General features: G+C 31.7%; 1 long non-coding RNA gene across 1 annotated transcript; it reads left to right on the forward strand.

The window, feature by feature from the left end:
• Positions 1–1859: 1859 nt before the first annotated feature.
• Positions 1860–4132, forward strand: LOC143052599 (uncharacterized). The gene is made up of 2 exons (XR_012971166.1): positions 1860–2265; positions 3635–4132. It is a non-coding gene; the product is annotated as an uncharacterized LOC143052599 (long non-coding RNA).
• Positions 4133–21594: the final 17462 nt, after the last annotated feature.

Here is a 21594-nt window from a genome sequence, read left to right on the forward strand (position 1 = left end):
TTGTCGTTAGTTTCCCAATCAGCTGACTAGGTTTCGACATAGAATTATGATAACGCAACAGACTTTACAAATCTATCTATATTTTGAGCAGTTTTGCACTTCTTTTATAAAACAGTATTTTGTCCTGAACCGTCGTATTTCAGATGTAGTAGATTGTTAGATTTCCTTATTAAAGTCATATGAAATGAGTTTCTTTAAATTTTAATGTAAACGAAATTATTGAATCAATAAATGCATATATACCAAAGTAATTCTTGCAAGCACGTGTTCTTTTTAATTCATTACACATTTTTAACGTGTCATTTATTTATTATTAACGAAAAATAATAATTAAGTCAATGGTTGATGATTGAAAGCTAATTGACTTCTGAGTTTGTTTCCGAAGTTTACCTTATCGTGACAATGATAAATAACGAAAACAAAGAACGTGGAAAACGTGACAGATAAGTAAATTAAAAGAAATATGAAATTTGTTTCTATATTTTCAATAAGTCTCCATTTGTAAATTAAAATATTCCTATACAGTTGTATCTTGATTTGTTGTATCAATTTTTTTGCTTAAGAATCTTTTATTTTTATTTTCCTTCAAGGACACATGAAAATTATGTTTTCATTCTGTCGTTACGGTTTTTCCCTTGTACTTTATTAAAGTTATCACGAGATGTTTCATAGTTAATTTTACTGCGTACGGGAATCTATCGGCGAATTAGTATCTGGGAAGTCAATAATTCCCTATCAAAACGTTTATCGAGATTTGATAATATAAAGAATTTTCTTTAAAAAAAATTAGCGTTGACTTCTTTTAGAGTAAAATCTAGCCGTTCCATTTATTAAAACATGTTCCACATTTTTTTTTATAAATTCGAAACAAACAGTTATATATGGTGTGTATGAAAAGTCATCTAAGGTACCTGTGTTACAATTTGGTACACCAGACGCACGTTTTGTTAACATAAGCATAACAAGTGCCACTCGAGTGAAAACAGCTGGAAAGCCAATCAAATAAAGTGTTAGTTTATATAAATGATAACATACCTTTGTATTTAAAATACACATCTGATTATATGGTATTTTTCTCCCGAGAAGGATTTTTTTTTTATCGATTTTTTGGACAATTTGTCTAAGCAACAAGTAACACATAATGAATTTTGTTTGCCAAAGACAAAAACATTTTTATTTCACCAAGACGATAGTTGAATTGCAATGTATGTTTTATCTGGATAAATAGAATATAGAATTTGTTACAGAAATGTGTTTCAGGTGAGTTGTATTATTTAATGTGTATGCTGTTGTACGATTGTTTTTCATTCTAAAGAAGAATATTACACAATTATTGTATTATAGGATTTATACCATAGTAATCTGCCGTTGTTATCAAATTAGATTAGAAATAAGACAGTTGTTTACCATAAAAGACCATGCTCAGGGTTCTGCTATCTGTCTATCTGTGTCTTGGTGTAAGTGATGAATTCCTTTTGGAAACCAATACACAAAGTGCCGTCAATCTAACTAGGAATAAACAATATTTGACGATTTCTGAATTTTACGAAGCGAAAAATGAACAGCTGTATGAACATAATGTTCTTCGGCACCAGATAGAAAAAATGAAAGCAGACTCAGATAAAACACTAGCTCTACTAACGTCACAAATACAACAAAAACTTCTTTCGATAGAAAATACACAACAAATTAGTGGAAGAACGAATGACACAAATGAACTTAAACAATTAAAACAGATAATTAGCGAACTGAAAGTCAACAATACAAATGAACTGAAACAATTGAAACAGATACTAAGTAAACTGGAGGATAAAAACACACAACTTCAACAAAATTTGACAAAAACGCTAATGAAATGTACAGTCATGACAAACGAACTTCAGGAGTTGCGAAATACGACAGCGAAGCTAGGAAAAGAAGTTAAAACTTTACAGCAACTGAAAAATGTTCAACAACTTCAGGATTTAAATGGACTGACTCAAGAATTACGAAGTATTAGTTCACGAACGCATGCATTAGACGTTAACCAGCAGGCAAGGAACCAGGACTTCCTAGCTTTATATAACCAGACTATTATAAACCAGAATAAACTTAATTCTCTAGGACAACAACATGAAGCTGGCAAAAATGAAACCATGACATTCTTACATAATATGAAGACCGATCAAAATATATCTAGAGCTGTCCTATATGAGAAAATAGATATAATTGACGAAAATATGAATAAAACATATACAGAATTGATTGAAAAAGCTAACGAAAAAGGTAAGCACCTTCATATGTGAAACAAAATAAAAATTATTCCTTATTCTTTATTTTCATTTTCTTTTCACAATATGGTCCTTATTACTAAACACCGACGTTTTGTCTTCAATTGTTAAGACATAAATCATCTTTAGAAATTTCCACAAGAACTTGAGATCTTATTCTAAAATATGACAGGTTATTGTCAACTAAAGAATATTCAATATGCAATGGTCGTCGTGAACATTCAAATAGAATCATAAAGCAACTTGTGTTTATATACTCTGTTAAATATTAATTTATTTTGCATACAAACGTCCGTGATTTAACTATAGAACGATAAAATAAAGAATTTGAAAGTTTTTATTTAAGCAGATCAAGTTATTAACTGGTAAAAAAATTATTTTTCACATTTTTTAGACATTTGCAATTGCAAGAACTATAACTGTAATTGCGTTTAACGGTCATTTACACATTTTTTAAAGAGAGAAAGAATATACCAAAATGAAATTCAAACTCGTAAGTCGAAACCAAACTGAAAGTGCCATGGCAAAAAAAAAAAAAAAAACACAGAAAAAAGCAAACAACATACAAAAACACAGCATAAAAAACTCAAGACTTAGCAAATGTGATTGTGACTCCGCTTACTAATGTCAACTAACGGTGGATAGTAATTTGTGATATGAGATAAATCTGAAAAAGCTATATATACTCCATTGCCTTTTGAAAAATAAACACATTTCAAACTAATAATTATGAGCGTATGAATAATATGTTCTCACCTCACCATCACCTATCCTCTTCATGCCGGCCGGCATTTAAGGCCCTGGTGCATTTTTTTTCATTTTACACGTTCTTTAGCTGCTGTTCTTGCTGTTGCCCAGCTGTTCCATCCAAGTGATGTTCTTTCAGTCTCTACAGTCCGTCTCCAGGTGGTTTTGGGACGTCCAACTTTCATCTTTCCCTCAGGTTTCCATTGAGTCAAAACAATGGGTGAAGATATGGTAGCATCTTCTTTATTAAGATATTATGGCGTATTCTTCACGATCAACAATTATAACTCATCAAATGTATTTTAATCATATGGATATGATATATTAGAACATTAACTTGATTGAGCATACATATTTGGCAAAATTGAAACATACATATGTTCATTGTTTAAGGCTGTACGGTGACATTTGGTTATAAGCTACTATATCATTTGGTGTCTGGTTGAAAGATGTATCGTTTACAATCATTTGTAATTTGTTACCCGGAATTCTTTCCTCTCAATCGATTTATGACTTTAGTACAGCGGTAAACTACTGTTGCCTTAATATACCACATCGTTGTTTATATAGAAATAAAACCAAATTATTTATAAAGTTATATGTTACTTTCTTTACAGTTGGGTTTACCTCATGTGCCATCTCTAATCGGGAATACCTCCAGGGCAGCGTTATACAATTTGAGAATGTTTTGTACTACGTTGGAATTAGCAATATGACAACGTTTACATTAACCGGTAAATTCAGATGCACAACAGAAGGATTATTTCAGATTTCCGTGTCAATTCTATCAAGGACAAACGATCAAAGGTTTGGTATTTACATGAATGGACATCTGGTTTCAAAGGGATATATATCTGGTACCGACGATTATGAATCTGGTACGGGAATAGCTGTTGTGGCCTTAGACGTGAAAGATGAAGTATGGGTTCAGCCAGTCGATACAAAATTACAAGTCCATAGCTTTGCATCGTGCATCACTGTTGTGAAAATAAAGTAAATTGGACTGTTAAGAGAGATCAGATGTATACGTCGAAATGAAATATAAAAAAGGGAAGAACATTATTCAACAATAAAACAATTCAGGTGTGCTTAGATAATAAAATAAAATATCAACACCATGTGTTTATTACTGAAACATCGACAGAAGAGGTTCGACTTTTCAAAAGTGATTAAAATGCAGCAACAAAATACTTTTAATTTCATTACCCTTATAATTTAAGTGTATTGCTTGTCGAAAAGCCTCCGTTTTCACTGGTCGAAGCCACACCTCAGGCCTGTTTTCTCGATCATTACATCAAAAAGTTGTTCATACAATGCGTAGCGCAATATGTTTTGCTAATGAACAATGAACTGTTAACACGTATTGAGAACATCGACTCATGTATTTTAAATAGGCTCGTGTTGCCTAATATTTTATTGTATGCGCATTGTTTTGTGGAACGCTGTTGGTCTTTTCGTCGTTTATCTTTTCTAAGTTGCGTTACCTTTTTTTATTCGACGAATGGTTTGTAGCCAGGTTATACAATTTGACTTCTGTTTAAACTGACTGTTACTGCAAATGTGATTGTTTACTACAGTAGTTAAGATGTCTTTATAAAAGTTTGTTAATAGTGTGCACTTAAGATTATTAGTTTTTATTTTAATTCGTTCAAAATAGTTCTCAAAGGTACCTTGCTTATAATTTTATACGCCAGACTTATCAGTGACGCTAAGATCGAAATAGTTAGATAGTCAAAGGAATACAAAGTTGACGAGTACTTAGGACCAAAAATTCTCAGATATTATACCATATGGCAAGGGTAATCTATGCCTTTGATACGAAAAACTTTCTTATTTCGAAAAATTTATACTTTTGCAGTAAATGTATAGAAATGACAATCTTATTGAAATTCATGTCGTGTTGACGATTGTGCTGGTGATACCATCGTGGACGAAACGTCCACCAGCAGTGGCATAACTTATTTTTCAAATTTACCATTTTGGTTTGAAATATATGTAAATATTGGAAATCATGACAGGTGTAAAGTATCCTTTTTCGGCTAACTTAATGTCAAATAATTACTGTATGATAAACAAACAACATGTTTGTGATAATGATTTGCAAAAATTGACTTATCACGTAGTCTTATCACCTCATTTGCGATATCATTGTTTTCTCAAATACACACAAATTTCAATGCAATTAAACATTTGATTACCCTTCCACACTATGATATCACAAATGAAATAAAGACTAAAATCAAACCAAATTAAATAAGTTTTTCTATTGTTTCGTTGTTTACCTCTTAAAAGAGAAAAGAAAGATACCATGAGGGATAGTCAAACTCATAAATCGAAAATAAACTGACAACGCCATGGCTTAAAACGAAAAAGACAAACAGACAAACAATAGTACACATGACAAAACATAGAAAACTTTCTTGTATGAGCTTCCTATCTAAGGAACACCCCTACTGGGTAATCAGGAGTATTTACAGGAGAACTTTTAAAAACAATATCAGACAATAGATAGTACAAATTCCGTAATTACGTAATATGAGGAAACTGTAAAAAAAAAACAAATTGTCAAAATCAATGTATTTATATATTATTACTGTATAACTAATCATATTTGATATATAATAATTTTACTGTATAATCTCCCTGGTTAAACAGTAACTAATTTACAGGGATACCCGACTGAATGCTGTGAGTCGAATAAGTTGTAAACAGCAGAGAATTGTGCAATAAAGGATCTATTTTATTAAAAAAAAAACATAGAAAACTAAAGAATAAGCTATACGAACACCACTAAAAACTATGGGTGATCTCAGGTGCTCCGGAAGCAGATCCTGCTCCACATGTGGCATCCGTCATGTTGCTTATGTGATAAAAAAAAAAAATCCGGTAAATAGTCTAATTCGGTAGGTCACATTCATGAAAGGGAAGGGGATGGAAGTCACGACGTAAGGAGCATATCCGATATCATTTGTGAAACGGTTATTCCATAACGGTCAACCAACTCGTGATGACGTCCGTAAAATTTACGAAGGGATGATTTCAACTTCACCATTTGGAACTCTTTGTTTAATAGCTTCCTTGTGAGCAGCAACCCTCTATCGAGAAAATCATGATAGGAAAGGCAAGCAAGGAAAAATCGTATCAATTGGGACATATATACCACGTATGCTGGTGCTGCTGGAATGTTGCTACTTAGAAATGGAAAGTACACAATTGGAAAAATGAAATCATCTCTTTAAAGTTGATGTGTTTCCCTCGGTTTTAGTTTGTAATCCAGATTTGTTTTGCTCTCAATCGATTTATGACTTTTGAACAGCGGTATACTACTGTTGCCTTTATTTATGTACAACAGGTTTAACATTTAATTAATAGTCAATATCAAAAATGTGTGTGACCGATTTCAGTATCAAACTCTTGTTTTATTCAGACTTTGATACACATTTGAACTTGTTTATTTGAGTTTATTTGGGAACTACTTATTTTAAAAAGAATTAACAAGTGTTTACTTGCAGTTTTCATATATTTCGATTTTTGACATCTTGTTAAGGAACCTTTTTCTCCTTGAATATTGGAAAATGTGCAAGCTCTGGTTGAAAGAATCTTAAAATTAATGCTTATTCTTTTAAATGAGTAATTTCAATCAGCCTTTTCATTTTTAATGATTTTTATTAAAATTAAAATAAGTTCATTTGGCAGTAAAATTATAACAACGATGTATCCCATTTCACGACATTGTTTCGTCTTTTGACCAAATTGTCAACACGATTGTGCGCATGGCTTCAGTGAATGGGATTTTATATAAGGATGTTTGGGAATCAATAAAATATAAGTATTTAATTTCCATTGACGGAACCATACCACTTCAGTAATCTTGAAGCTTGAACACATTGTTAATCTGTCAGTGCTACCAATTTTTTGTAACTGCATTATACTACTATTATCAATTCAGGAAATTACACACCATTTTAAATTTACTAAAGAAACAGTTAGTTATATATAAAGATAAAAACCAATACAGCTTTATTTATATGAATCGGGTTTTTCTCATGTTTGAACATACGTTAAAGGTAGCTATGCAACGGTCAGGACTCGACAAATGTTGACTGTCCAAATCATTGCATGTTGTGTGAGTTTGATTTGGAAATGGAAGAAAATAACAAATAAGAGCTAGTTTTCTTTCAAAAGGATAAACGGCTAAGATTTTTTATAAAACCTTACATGTTTGTTAAATGGTGTCAAGGACTGAACGTTACTCGTAGTTGTTACTTAAATAACTACCTTTACTGTCATCATCTGAAAATTAATTGTGCTTGTGACAGATTACAATGGGAATAATATATCCAGAAAGCTCAGCGACATGTCAAATAATGAAAAACCTGCAAATGTTGTTGGATTTGATCAACAAAGTATCTTGGATTCTCTTATAATACCTTTTATTTTAAAATACATATATCCCTTATGGTATCGTTTGTCCAGGAAAGCTGACAAAAGACATATATTAAGGTCAAATATAAAGGTCGTTCTGCTACAGTTATTTATACGGTATTGACATTTCATGAAATATATTACCTTTAACAAATTATGTGCTAATACGACACCCAACTTATCCGAAAGTAAAGCATTGATAAATACATACACTTTTATCATCTATTTAATCGGTAAATCATTTTGGAAATTGTATTTTTCTCTAGATAAAAATAATATTATTATTGGGATGACCTTTAAGAGAAATGGCAACAGCCCTCATATTTACAACTCATTTTTTCAAAAAGGACATAATTTTGATGTATCCAGTAAGCTATACGCCTGCCATGAGGTATTACCGTAATTTAGATGTCTAAAATAGTATATAACCAAACACTAGAATGTAATTTAATATGCAATTTCACGGATAAATTAAACATCTAGGAGTTTCTTATATACTCGTATGTTAAAAATGAAGAAAAAAATGAAACATATCGGACAGTAGGTTGAACAGTCAAGATAAAAAGTGTTGCTACTAGACGGCCATAACGTTAAGCAAACGAAAAACAACCATAAAATTCTTCGAAAGGATCGAGCATACGAATGTAAGAAGCATCCGGTACTGACATCACTAGAATATAAAATGATAGTACCATTTTTATGATTTTTGATCGCCCAACACGCTTTCCTCGTGTTAATTGACAAAGGTTCTTAGAATACAGACCATGATGATGGTTGAACTATATAAAATACTATAATCTAGCAGCACAGCAGTCCCTTTATTCTTACAACCTCCTTCCCCTACGCTAAAACTCCAGCTACCACCATCACTTTACCCCGCTTTTACATTAAGCTTCTTCTCACCAGGAATCCTTTTCCTTTCTCCATCTCGTCATGTATCCCCCCTCTTCATACCGTTTCCTTCTCTTCATGTCTTCTGCCCTTATCACACTTTTCATTTTCTCATACGTTTTCCTGCTTCTCCTCCAAACCTATCCACTTCCATCTCATTCTTACCATGGTTATTTCGATTGTCTTATACCTTAACTACTTATCACACTTTTGCTCTTTCTCTACTCTTTATAATACCTCTCGTATTCCCATTCATACAGTTTCCCCCTCTTCCCATCATTTCACTTTGGTTGCTCATTCATTTCACTTATTGATGATGTTTCAGGAGGTTGATGTTGGGGTGTTAATACAGGAGAAGACAGATGTGGCCGTAGTTGAGGGAAGCGACCGTTGATGTAACTCGTGTATAATGATTAGCATGTGCTGCTTAGGGAAGGCTTTTTAGTATGGTTTAACGAACTTGATCTTATATAGAAATACAAGTTTGGTTTATTTGATTATTTTCATTTTCTTTTAGTCAGTACAATTATGGGTAAATTGTTCCGTTTTACTTAGTAAGGCGTCATAGTTATGGGGACAGCAAACTATTAAACAACATGTATCGATATTTAAGACAATTTAAATGAAAAAAATTTACAATATATTTGTGTTTTATTTCTTTATTAAATATTTCGATGAAATCCGAAGAAACTTATCATTGAACACAATATCATTGAATTTTGACTGATAAGTGTGATGTTTCGAGTAGCATTTTTTATCCTTCGTTAACTTTGCCTTGGTTGATTGTATTTGTCTATACTTGTAAAGACTATATTCAAAAACTGTTTTTTTCTTTTTAATTTGCATCGGATTATTTAACAGATTCTACGTGTTTTGTTTTTGTACTGCAAGAGATGCAATATATTCAAAGCACTTACTGCAATCTTTATGCTACATTAACATTTCATTACATCAACAATCAGTCTGACAAGCATCATTACTTATCAGAAGCCTGTCGTTTCGAACATACTAAGATGATATTAAGTTGCTGTATTTTTTTTAACTTATTATGATATATATGCTTAGTGGTAAATACAGGTAAACTGTTCTTGTAATACAACCAACCATCCGTAATGATATCTATATCAGTTATGGTTGCAAAGGATTTATGAAACCTCTTAACTCTATGAAGTCACGTCATCGATATCAACCATTGGTGTAAACGAACCTTGTATTAGTTTGTATACCATTATCAAACGTAACAAAACATCTACCTGATAAATTTTTTTTAATGCATATAAAAAAAAAACAAAATACTCGGGGTTTGAATCTATGACACTAAATCAGTACGTGCACAACATGAAAAAACCCACAAAAAGCAAAGGAACAGTACTTTTATTGCAGTTCATCATTTCAAAGTCACAATGAGGCCTTCAACACGTAGCAAATATAATCATCTCAACTCACTGCAAATTCAAGACTGCCACTTGTCCTGGCTTGAGGAGATTCTTTGCAAAAATAAAATGACTGTATAACAGCACATAATCTGGCCCGGTCAACGAATGAACATACAGGAAAGTAATATATGAGGATATAATATGTGTAATCTGCATCGGCATATCTTACAAACGCTACATGTGTTCACTTTTCTTCAAGATATACATACAAAGTTATCATTTCTACAAAAGATCTCTTTATATATAAATTAAAAGTAATAATAAATAGGTTTTTTTGTACTTCTAAAATACCAGTTTTTGAAAATCGGTTTACAAAATGTTGTTAAAACATATCAGTTGATATTTTTTGTTTTAACGATATAAAACTTTAGGAGGTCTACAAGTTTATTTTTTGTTGCCTTTATTATTATTATCAGATAATGACCAACTGATTTCCAATAAAAACAAATCAGTGACCTTTTTTGACGTTGATACAATAAAACGTTTATAGTAGTAGCATATAATTTTACAACCCATTTTCGAGAAATTGCAATTTGATGAGAAAAAATGTTTTCCACCCGTTTCTGACCTTTTACCACATATATTCCTTGATATTTTCCACATTTTTTTTTACTGATGCTATCTCTTTAAGTATACTATTTACATACATATTTGTCTAGCATTATCAAGCGCGGTCCCCGAACCCGATGTTGGCCACAGAAAACGTAGATAACAACAATCCTGAGATAATGTAGCCTTGATATTATATTTCATGGTCATGCATAATCGGCTAACTAACGGCCATTTACTAAAATAACCGTATAATTTGATAATTTGGACAGAAAATTTATATAGTGGTGAGTTGTGTCATTTGCAATCATACCACAACTTCTTTATGTTATATGTAAGTCTTTAAAAATCTAAATTATTGGTATTGTAAAAATGAAAAATATCGTAACAGTCGAGAATATTTGAGAAGAAAACCACTAGAAATTAATGTTGATTTTTATAAACAGTTGCAATGCAACGGGATATAATTCATGTTTCTAATACATGTGTAATATAATGTCTCCTATAAATTCTAATAAATAACTAATAAATCATTTTTGAACATTATATAATTCGTTCTTGTGTTTTTGTGAATTTAAAGCATAATTAATTATTCATCTCTATTATCAAAAGAAAAACGACACGACTATCATTTCCCCGTTTGCATAAATAAAACAAAATCGGTAAGCAATTCATTTTTTTATATTGTAACGAAGCTGTAGTATACAGGTATGTCTAGTTTCATACAATCAACACTACAATATTGTGCAGTTCAACAAGTATAATTACTTTGAAACTGTAATATAAGAAGACAAAGGGGTTGACGAGTGAACATCTGTTATTGTCAGATATTCAAGTATTGTATTTTACATATTCGATCAAAATATAGACATGTTTCTTTATATTCGAGAATTTGTCAACTTCTTACAAGCGTGCATATCTAATAATTCAACCAATGAAACGAACGGAAAACAACTGTCATACAATTGACTTGGTATGGTAATTTTTCAAAGAAAATAGTTGATTAAAGCTGAATTTATAGCTATCTGGCTCAAAGCGTTTATCTAACAGAAGACTTCATACTTAGAAACAAAATTTCAAATTCCTAATCAAAGACTTGTTGGCTAGACATTAAGTATTTTTACTTTTTATCAAATCAAGGTTAAAGCATGTTGCATATTCTCCATAATAACTGCTAGTTAATGCATACTATATCCCAATTGATACGATATTTCCGTGCTTGCATTTCCTATCATGATTTTCTTGATAGAGGGTTGCTGCTCACAAGGAAGCTATTAAACCAAGAGTTCCAAATGGTGAAGTTGAAATCATCCCTTCGTAAATTTTACGGACGCCATCACGACTTGGTTGACCGTTATGGAATAACCGTTTTACAAATGATATCGGATATGTTCCTTATGTCGTAACTACAATCCCCTTCCCTTTCATGAATGTGACCTACCGAATTAGACTATTTACCGGATTTGTTATCACATAAGCAACACGACAGGCGCCACATGTGGAGCAGGATCTGCTTACCCTTCCGGAGCACCTGAGATCACCCCTAGTTTTTGGTGGGGTTCGTGTTGTTTAATCTTTAGTTTTCTATGTTGTGTCATGTGTACTATTGTTTGTTTGTCTTTTTCATTTTTAGCCATGGCGTTGTCATTTTATTTTCGATTTATGAGTTTCACTGTACCTCTGGTATCTTTCGTCCCTCTTCTATAGAATATTCAAGGAAGATTTACGTGTTTTACGTATTTTATCTCTACTTGAACTTATCTGTCATGTTTGACCTAATAATTTTTTCTTCTGCCAAGCTGTAATCGAATATAATAACAAAAAATTTTAATAGCAATATGATGCCATGTGTTTTTGAAACATAAGGTGTTTGATAGATTTATCTATTAGATAAATTATTTCAAAATTCGACTTAAGGAATAAGTAGCAATTTGTATGCTACATTAACGATATTTAGGACAGGATAATTAATTACCCGATGTGAGTGATGTGAACACGACGTGATAACGATAAACTATGTAAATACATTATACATAAATAGTTAAATATCAACATTAAAAGAATATATTTTAATAATACTTGATGTAAATGTTTTGGTTCAGTTAAAAAATTAAAATATATTAGTTCGTCTGGTTAAATATAACTAGGAATGTCAAAACCAGTTTTAATGTGATTTTTTTATCAAAAGATCCTTGTACGTTCATATTTAGTATTCATTATAATGTGCAATACAACAAAATAAGACCAACAGAGAATGAATGAAAACAATTGTAAATATATATATAGAATTTGACGAAATCGAAGTTCTGTCGAACAATGAATTTATAGGATTGGCACTTTCTCAATTAGGGAAAATCAATGTAGAGCATGTCCGTAGTATACATGATTATCATATTCTTTTCTTACATTTAAAAATGCCTATAAATGATTTACAGCTGCCTTTTAATATTAACAAGAAAAAATTAAATATCACGAGAGAAATATATCAGAGGAAATTCTGATTAATTCATTATAGTACATCTAGCCTTTATCTTTAACACGAAGGTACCCAAACTGCACCCATATCGACTGATTTGTCCCCTACGTTTATTTATCATCTAGCCACAAGCTTCCATTCTATGTTTATTTTGCAGATGTATCATTATTTACCATATGGGCCCCAAATTTAATTTTAAATCCATATTGAATCATCGAAAAATTGGTTTGAACAGACCTTCAATGATTCTGTAATGAGGAGTACCTTAATTGCATTCATGGTTAATTTCACATCCTTAAAAGTTGAATAACCGGTCTTTTGTTTTATTTCTTCAAATATTTAAAACAATTTGACATTAGTTCATGCTTACTATTCATTTTTGAAAAAAAAAAATTAATGCATTAAACATATTTTCTTTGCCATTTTTTTTAGAAATGACTTTTTGTGGACGTCGAATGTTGACGTTTCCATTTTACCATTTCAGTGAACACTTCATCTGTGTATTTAGTTACTTATTTTGGAAGATGTGCATAGTAACAAACCATAAAAATACAAATGGTTAAGTCTCTAGGGAAACTTGTAAGATTACGTCTGCTATGTTTGCTAAATAGGTGCAATTTGGGTACTCGGTGCAATTCAGGTAAGCACGTTTGTCAAAACTACCTATTATACATCTGCAGTTGATTAGAGTAGCCATTTCAGTTATGATGATACAATCAAAAGAAACATTTCTATAAATGAATTACATCTGCCCCGCGGTAAACTTACCTATTAAATTCATTATATAAAGTCGGTTATTTCTTGTCATTTTGTTTTGTTTGAACATCCATTTCATGTGTAAAAAATGTGTGGACTGAAAAGAAAATTCAATCCAGATCATAAAATTCATTGATTCAAAACATAAATAAACAAATTGACAGTTTCTCAATTAAGGATTACATGATTTACATTGAATTTTGTGCTCACAAGTAGGAAATGCATTCATCTCGCAGTTTCATCGTACTGTTGTTTCATATTATGTAAACACTAACAATTTTGTCGAGATTCGCAAATCATAAGAGATCCGTACATCATCAATACTAATCCATAGATTAAATGCCTACAAAAGTCATGTTTTCTCTAAAAATTGCACGTATCATGCAACCAACTACTGGTTAAAACTGACCAATAAGTTTTTTGACGGATAGACAATTTTGTATGCCCTAAACATTTTACAGAACCATGCGTACTGAATATTATAACATTAAGGAGCAGATTGATATAAAAACTCATATTTATCTTTCAATATTTGATGGAAATCCTGAGGTAAGCCTGAATTATTTCAGTTTGCAAAGGAGTCCACCCAAAACTGCTATAGGAGCCCCTTAAACTTGTAGTGAGGCGAGAGTTTTCTTTGCACAGTGTTAAATGCCTAACCATTAGTTTGAGATGAATCACAGCAAATAAGGCGCTGTTTCTTGGAGTTATTTTTTGTGTTTTTTGTGTGTGAATGTACTGATTTTGTGCCGTGAATGAATACCACATTTGTTGTCTTTTAAAGTGAGATCAGTACTATTTGATTAAAAACTAAATGACCAACAACAGTATACACTCGATAAGAAGTATTGTTCTGAATTTTTTCATTCAACGAGAATCGAACAGGTCCAGTTTTCGAACATTTATGTGAAACAGGTATTCTATAATGGTCCACTAATTCCTGATGGCGTCTGTAAAATTTCTGAAATGATGACTTCTCCTTCCCCTTTTATAACGCTTTCTTTGATATCTCTCTCATAAACAGTAACCATATATCAATGATATCACGTGAGGAAATGCAAGCTCTTGTATCTCTTATCAATTGGTAATTGAATATTCCATATATAACACTTATACGAGGGGTCGAGGTGTTAATGGACCGTTGCAAGGCTTAATTTTGCAGTTTGAAAAAAAAACCTAACAAATATTTCTCAACGTAATGCCATTGAAATAAAAACACAACCCATTTATGTGCACGTCAAGTACCGGTCTGAATTACATTTGATTATGTGTCTTTTTCATCCGTCCTTTGCAGCGCCAGTATCAAGCTGTTGTTGATGTGCAGATTTTCCTTAACATTTAATAGATGTATATCATATCCTCAGTATCATTGAAAGACGGATTTGTACAATTTAAGAAAGTACAAAAATCACAAGGATGACTGTGTCCAAATCTATTTGGGTCAATGGTTGAGGAAATGAAAAGTTTTTTTTTAAATTTTTTAAATTTTAACAAACGGACGCTATGGTGTGGCTTATACGGTTATCACATCAATGATGTAATCCCGCAATGTAAGTCGCCATAGAACGCTATTTAATAGAGGAATACAAACTTCGTAGTCATACTGCAAATAAAACAGATAAACAGGCTAATGGCATTAGTTAATACAGGAGGTGAAGAGGTATGATAAATTCCACCACAGTAGAAAATTCTCCCTGTTTTCATCAATAAAATGTTTTAAGTATCTTTCGCTGTGGTTGCTTTGTTTGCAGCTGTAAGATATACATATAAAATTAACTGACAGTTATAAATGAAGCAGAAACAGCACCTGCCGACTAATTATAAGTTTTGTTCAAAAACGAAAAACACGATATCCTGACATCACTAACAGGATAAAGATTGTTTGGAATAATAGTATAAAGAACCTTCCGATTCCACTGTATCTTTCATTTGGATTTTTTGTAACACAAAGGAGTTACAAGCATGTTTGTCCTTCAATTTATTTGTCTAACCATATCCTTAGTGACGATCTCAGCCAGTTCTCTTGGTTCAGTGTCTGAATCGTTGTTAACCTGTTCAAAATTTCATTTTGAAGAAAAGGTTCTCGAAAAGGTTGTTCGCTTGGAACATAAATTAGAAGTTTATACGGAAAAGATGAAGCTATGGGAAGAGTCTATTTCTTCTAGTTTGGATAAAGTGACCGAAGCAAAGAAACTAACAGATACATTTGTTGAATCAATACGAAACGCACATATACAGGACCAAATGCGGTTTAACGATTCTTTTCTTGAAGCGAAGAAACAGACAGATACATTTGTTGAATCAATGCGAAATGCTCATCTACAGGACCAAATGCGGTTTAACGATTCTTTTCTTGAAGCGAAGAAACAGACAGAAACATTTGTTGAATCCATGCGAAATGCACATATACAGGACCAAATGCGGTTTAAAGATTCTTTTCTTGAAGCGAAGAAACAGACAGAAACATTTGTTGAATCCATGCGAAATGCACATATACAGGACCAAATGCGGTTCAACGATTCTTTTCTTGAAGCGAAGAAACAGACAGAAACATTTGTTGAATCAATACGAAATGCACATATACAGGACCAAATGCAGTTTAACGATTCTTTTCTTGAAGCCGTTTACCATTTCAGGACACAGTCTGAAAATGAAACTTGGATATACGGAAGGCAGATGAATTTATTGTTTGATTCCCTTTCTTCGAAAATGAGAGACTTGGGTGTAGCTGAAAATAAAAGGGAAAGTATCATGAAATCATCTCTTCTCCGACAACAGAGCCGGTTCAATGAATCGTTTGATAAGATTTATGAACACTTCCAAGTTCGCTTCAATAATTCATTGCAAGAAATTGAAATAAAACAGAAGAAAGGTAGGACTCTTTGTTAAAATCAACCTTATGATTGTAAATTTAACAATGTTTCAATTGCTTTTGATTTCATTAAAAAAAAAAAATTAAGATATTTGGCACGAACACTCGTCACCATTTACTCATACAAACTTGTATGCATTTTACGTTTTTCAAATATTCTCTGGTTTGGTCATCTACGATAAATACAGCAGGAAATAAAACGTAAAACAACACTATTTTAATTAAGTTATTAATTTCTTGATTGAGTATTATTTAGCGATGAGGTTTTTGTAAACATATATGTGTCTCTTTTTTACCAAAAACAATTTTGCCTTTTTAGAATGATAAGAGGATAAGTGAGTCAAACAGTTATTAGCTGTACGTAACATAGTTTTAAAAGCAAGATATACCCTTTTTTTTTATTAAATATATGCCTTTTGATAGATGTTTGGGCCATTATATATTATCGTTTTAAACGATAATACAGGTATTGTGTTGTGTTGCATTTAGTACCATTCGAACCTACACCTTTTCTTTTTCTATATTGAAAGTATAAGAATGTTTATAAGTTCTCGTGTCTTTACATAAAGAGTAAACAAAATTAACTTATTAACATTATTATGAATAAATCAAACTAAATTTTAATTTCTTTTTATGTTTCTGCTCTCCTTGAAATCTGCAAACGGATGAATTTACTATGTTTGAATGAGGTTATTCAACGGAAAAAGCACATCTTCTTTGTTACTGTAAACCAAATTATTTTCGCGGATACTTTATTTCGCGTTATACCAATTCTAGTCCATTTCGCGGCTTTTAAAATCCGCGATTTTTTTCATTTAATTGATGTAGTTTAATATAGTTTACTTATTCGCGACGATTTATATTTGCGTTATTATTCTACTCACGAAAGTCGCGAAAATAAATAGCTCGCGAAAATAAGTTAGTTTACAGTAATTGTTGTGACATTATTTCTACAAATGCAAATTGTACTTTAATGTATTGCTTTCCTGTAACCGATACTAAATTAACATAGAAATAATTATTTTCAATGGATATGAAACTAATCTGCGATAGCTTTTTAGTGCGCAAAGGCATCTAAAAAATTGCAGACGACACCTTTTAATGAAAAAAATCTCATACTTGTTAAAGCAAAGATAGATTTTGGAGATAGAAATTGAAAGTTTGATTCGGGGGTAGGGATATCTATATCAAAACAGGAATCTTTAAAAAGGAATCTAAAAAACAAAACTGTAGTTGAATCCTCATCACATATTCAAGTGCCTTTCTAAAGTCAGCAACATTGTTATATATCGTATATTAATATATTTTAGTTTTTGATAAAATTTGAAGTTGACGCCAGACCTCTTATTGTTTCTGTTTGATTCAAACATAGACTAGGGACGATTTAAATTTTAAAAATCGTAACTGCATGAGAGGTATTTTGAATAAATATTGTCCTGCGCATGTTTTAATATTGCATGAACTTGCGTATAAGAATAAGATAGACTATTTATTATATCAATTAAGGGACCTTGATGGGAAGCATGACATGTGTACACAAAAAAACCATACATTGTTATTTGTTACACCTTTATTTTATTCATAAACCTTAAAAAGAAATATCTAAATTTCATATAGATAAAGACATGATAGAGCTACATACATTTCTTCATTTTATATAAATCATGTACATCTAATTTCAGACAGGACCACCATGACATCATTATAATATTCGTCGTCATTAAGTGTATTGATTAACGTTTCGTCTATTAACTAAACATTTAATAATATTATTACCTGAAACATTTAAGAACAGAAAAAATTTAAATGGTAAATAACCAAACAAATTCTGCTTCATTTGAGGGATTCAAAAATACTATATATATCTTTGCTTGATATTTTTTACTGATATTAATACAATTCAAACGTTAGTTAAAACATTTTTGTACCACTTCTGATAATAATTTGAAGTTCTATTAAACTGATAAAATGTCATAGATAGTAGCACACTTTTCGTTATGTTTTGTTGGAAATATTAATCTGCAGTATGATAAAATAAATATTATTGAAGATCGTGTATTTTATTCTAGATATTTTATATCTTTTTTTGTAACTAGATTTCTTTCACATTATATTCATATTTAAAAAAGAAAACACTATATCTATACTATTTAACCCTCTTTTTTTATACATTAAACTAAAAAAATACTGTTATTTAAATTTTATGTGATTTATTTAAAAATTGCATTGATTCCTTAATGAATTAGATATATTCAGCTTATTTTGTCACTGAACGTTCTTGCTATTGCCAAAAGGTAAAATGAACATAAACTGAACTCCGAGGAAATTTCAAAATGGCAAAATTAAAAGCTCAAACACATCAACCGAACTATTTCAGGTAAAAATGGGTTACTAGTTTAATATTTGATACAAGAAAATGAATGAATAAAATATATTTGATGATTCTTTATAAGATGTGTTAAAGTAATGTTATAATGTTATACTGAAAAAACCCAACACCTTTCAATTGTCAGCTTTGCAATTATGTTCAATGTTGATTTTGTTTTTTTCAGTTGGATTCACCTCATGTGCCAGTTCCGGTCAAACCTGCTCTTCAGGTAGCTTTATCAAATTTCCCGATGTGTTATCGAAAATTGGAATAAGTAATATGTCAACGTTTAAATCATCCGGAAAATTTACATGCGAGGTAGAAGGATTGTATCAGATTTCCGTGACAATTCTATCACATACCGGTGATAAAAGGTTCGGTATTTATATGAATAATCATCTTGTCTCAAAAGCATATATATCCAGTACTTCCAATTCTGAATCTGGTACCGCAGTAGCTGTTGTAGTCTTAAAGAGGAATGATAAAGTATCGGTTCAGTCATTGGAGGATAATTTGTATGTCAATAACTACGCTTCGTGCATTACTATTGTAAAACTATAGTAAACTTTGCAGTTAAGAGAAGCTATAAACAATTGTATGGCTATGAATATTCAAATGACAATATGGAAACGCATCTGTAAAGACAAATAATGAAATAACGCACCATTACATGACTCTGGTTCGGTGGTATGAAATATGTTATGTAATACTTGAAATCGATGTACAGGGCTACCTCCACTAATTATTTTAATGCAAGGTTTTAGTCTTGCACGAAATAGATGATTTAATAAATTAGACATGACAGTAATACAAACAAGAAAACCAATGAGTTGTTTTGAATAAACTCAATAAACGATAAACAATATGAAGAACAGTTATGAATAAACTCAATAAACGAAAAACAATATGAAGAACCAATTGATTGCACCTGAGTTTGGTCAGGCACTTTCAAAATTTATCTGGATTAAACATGTTGGCGATTGGCCCTACCTTTCCCTTATATCGTGCAGGGCTGTAACAACACACTATAAGAACTATCTCTAATATCAGTTAGAAAAGGGCTAACCTGATTTAATCGACATAAAGCATAAAAACAACTAACAAAAAGGCAAGAGACATTCACATCCGATCCAAGAGTACTCGTAGCTGTTTAGCTAGTTCAATGACAATCATTTCAAGTTTTCCAGACTAACTTATTTATCTGAACAAAATAAATGAATTCAGTATGAGAACACCATAAACAATCAGAGAAAAACATGACATAGTCCAATGCCAAAATATAAGCATCATCATAATTCAAGACCACAGATGGTCTTAACTATAGTCATACACTTGTTTATAATTTTTTTCATTATTATGGATTATTTAGATTTACAGGCTCTATAACACAAATCTCCGTAAAAGATAGATACAACCAACCTTTCCGATCAAATATTTGTATATATATCAGTATGCGGTGTGATTTCCAATTATGAGAAGAAAAAAAAACATACCATTAAGTCATCAATAGAAAGCCTCGATATAACAAAACAATTTTCGAATAACAAATAAGACGAAGCTGAAGGACGCCTCCGGGTGCGGGAATTTCTCGCTACATTGAAGACCTGTTGGTGACCCTCTGCTGTTGTTTTTTATTTGGTCGGGTTGTTGTCTCTTTGACACATTCCCCATTTCCATTCTCAATTTTATAAACCAACAACAACCACTAAACTACAGGCTCCTGACTCGGTACAGGAAAATATGGAATGTGGCGTCGTTTATTTCGAATAAAGCACCTCTGTCAGTAATCTTATGGTAGAAGATCCGTCTCGAGTGAAAGTGGTCGAAGGTTAACCCTATGTTGGATAAACCCAAAGTGTTTTAAATTTGTACTTGCTGGTTCTCCACTTAGCTTCCAGCGTTAAGTGATAAGAGCTTAGCACAAAATAATCAGCCAAAAGACGGTGATAATACTTCTTCTGGGGTGATACTTTTGTAAAACATAAAAAAGCTGTTCAATGTGATGATCTAGAACAACAAATTACACATTTAGCTATATAAAAATAAGGAGATGAAGTATGATTGCAAATGAGACAACTATCTGCAAAAGTTCAAATTTAAGCAATCATTGACAACCGCACGTCCTTCAACAACGAGAAAACCAATACCGTATAGTCGGCTATAAAAGGCCCTTAAATGAAAAATATGAGTAATTTCAACTCGGAAAACTAGCGGCCTAAGTTGTAACGAAACAATTAACGATAAATATGTATGACAGACATGAACCGACGATAAACACTGAATAAAGGCTACTGACTTGTGACATGCACATATAGAATGTGACGGGATTTAACATGTTTGTTAATACTCTAATATCAGGGAATTTCCTCAAGACAGACACTGGTAATATACACAATATTAGCGTATCAAGTTCTCGGGAAAGCAAGATATATGACTACCGAGTTATAGATATCCTATGGGACAAAGCACCCACAGCAGTGTCATCGATCCAGTGGTTGTAAAAATTCGTCATATATACCAGATACATGATTGTGTACGCCAGATGTGCGTCTTGTTTTCATAAATCTTATAGGTCTCACGAATTGAAACTTTTGGAGGTTAGATGGACTCAAAAGTTGATAGCACATTTGGCATTTTGATTTGTAAGACATTGTTCACGGATTAAATGATACGATATATTGAGATAAATAATAGAAAAAGATATTGTTTGATTTATCTTAAATTTGAGAATGGAAATGGGGAATGCGTCAAAGAGACAACAACCAAACCAAAGAGCAAAACACAACCAAAGGTCACCAATAGGT

The sequence above is a fragment of the Mytilus galloprovincialis genome, chromosome 11 (assembly GCF_965363235.1).
Source record: "Mytilus galloprovincialis chromosome 11, xbMytGall1.hap1.1, whole genome shotgun sequence".
NCBI classification, from domain to species: Eukaryota; Metazoa; Mollusca; class Bivalvia; order Mytilida; family Mytilidae; genus Mytilus; species Mytilus galloprovincialis.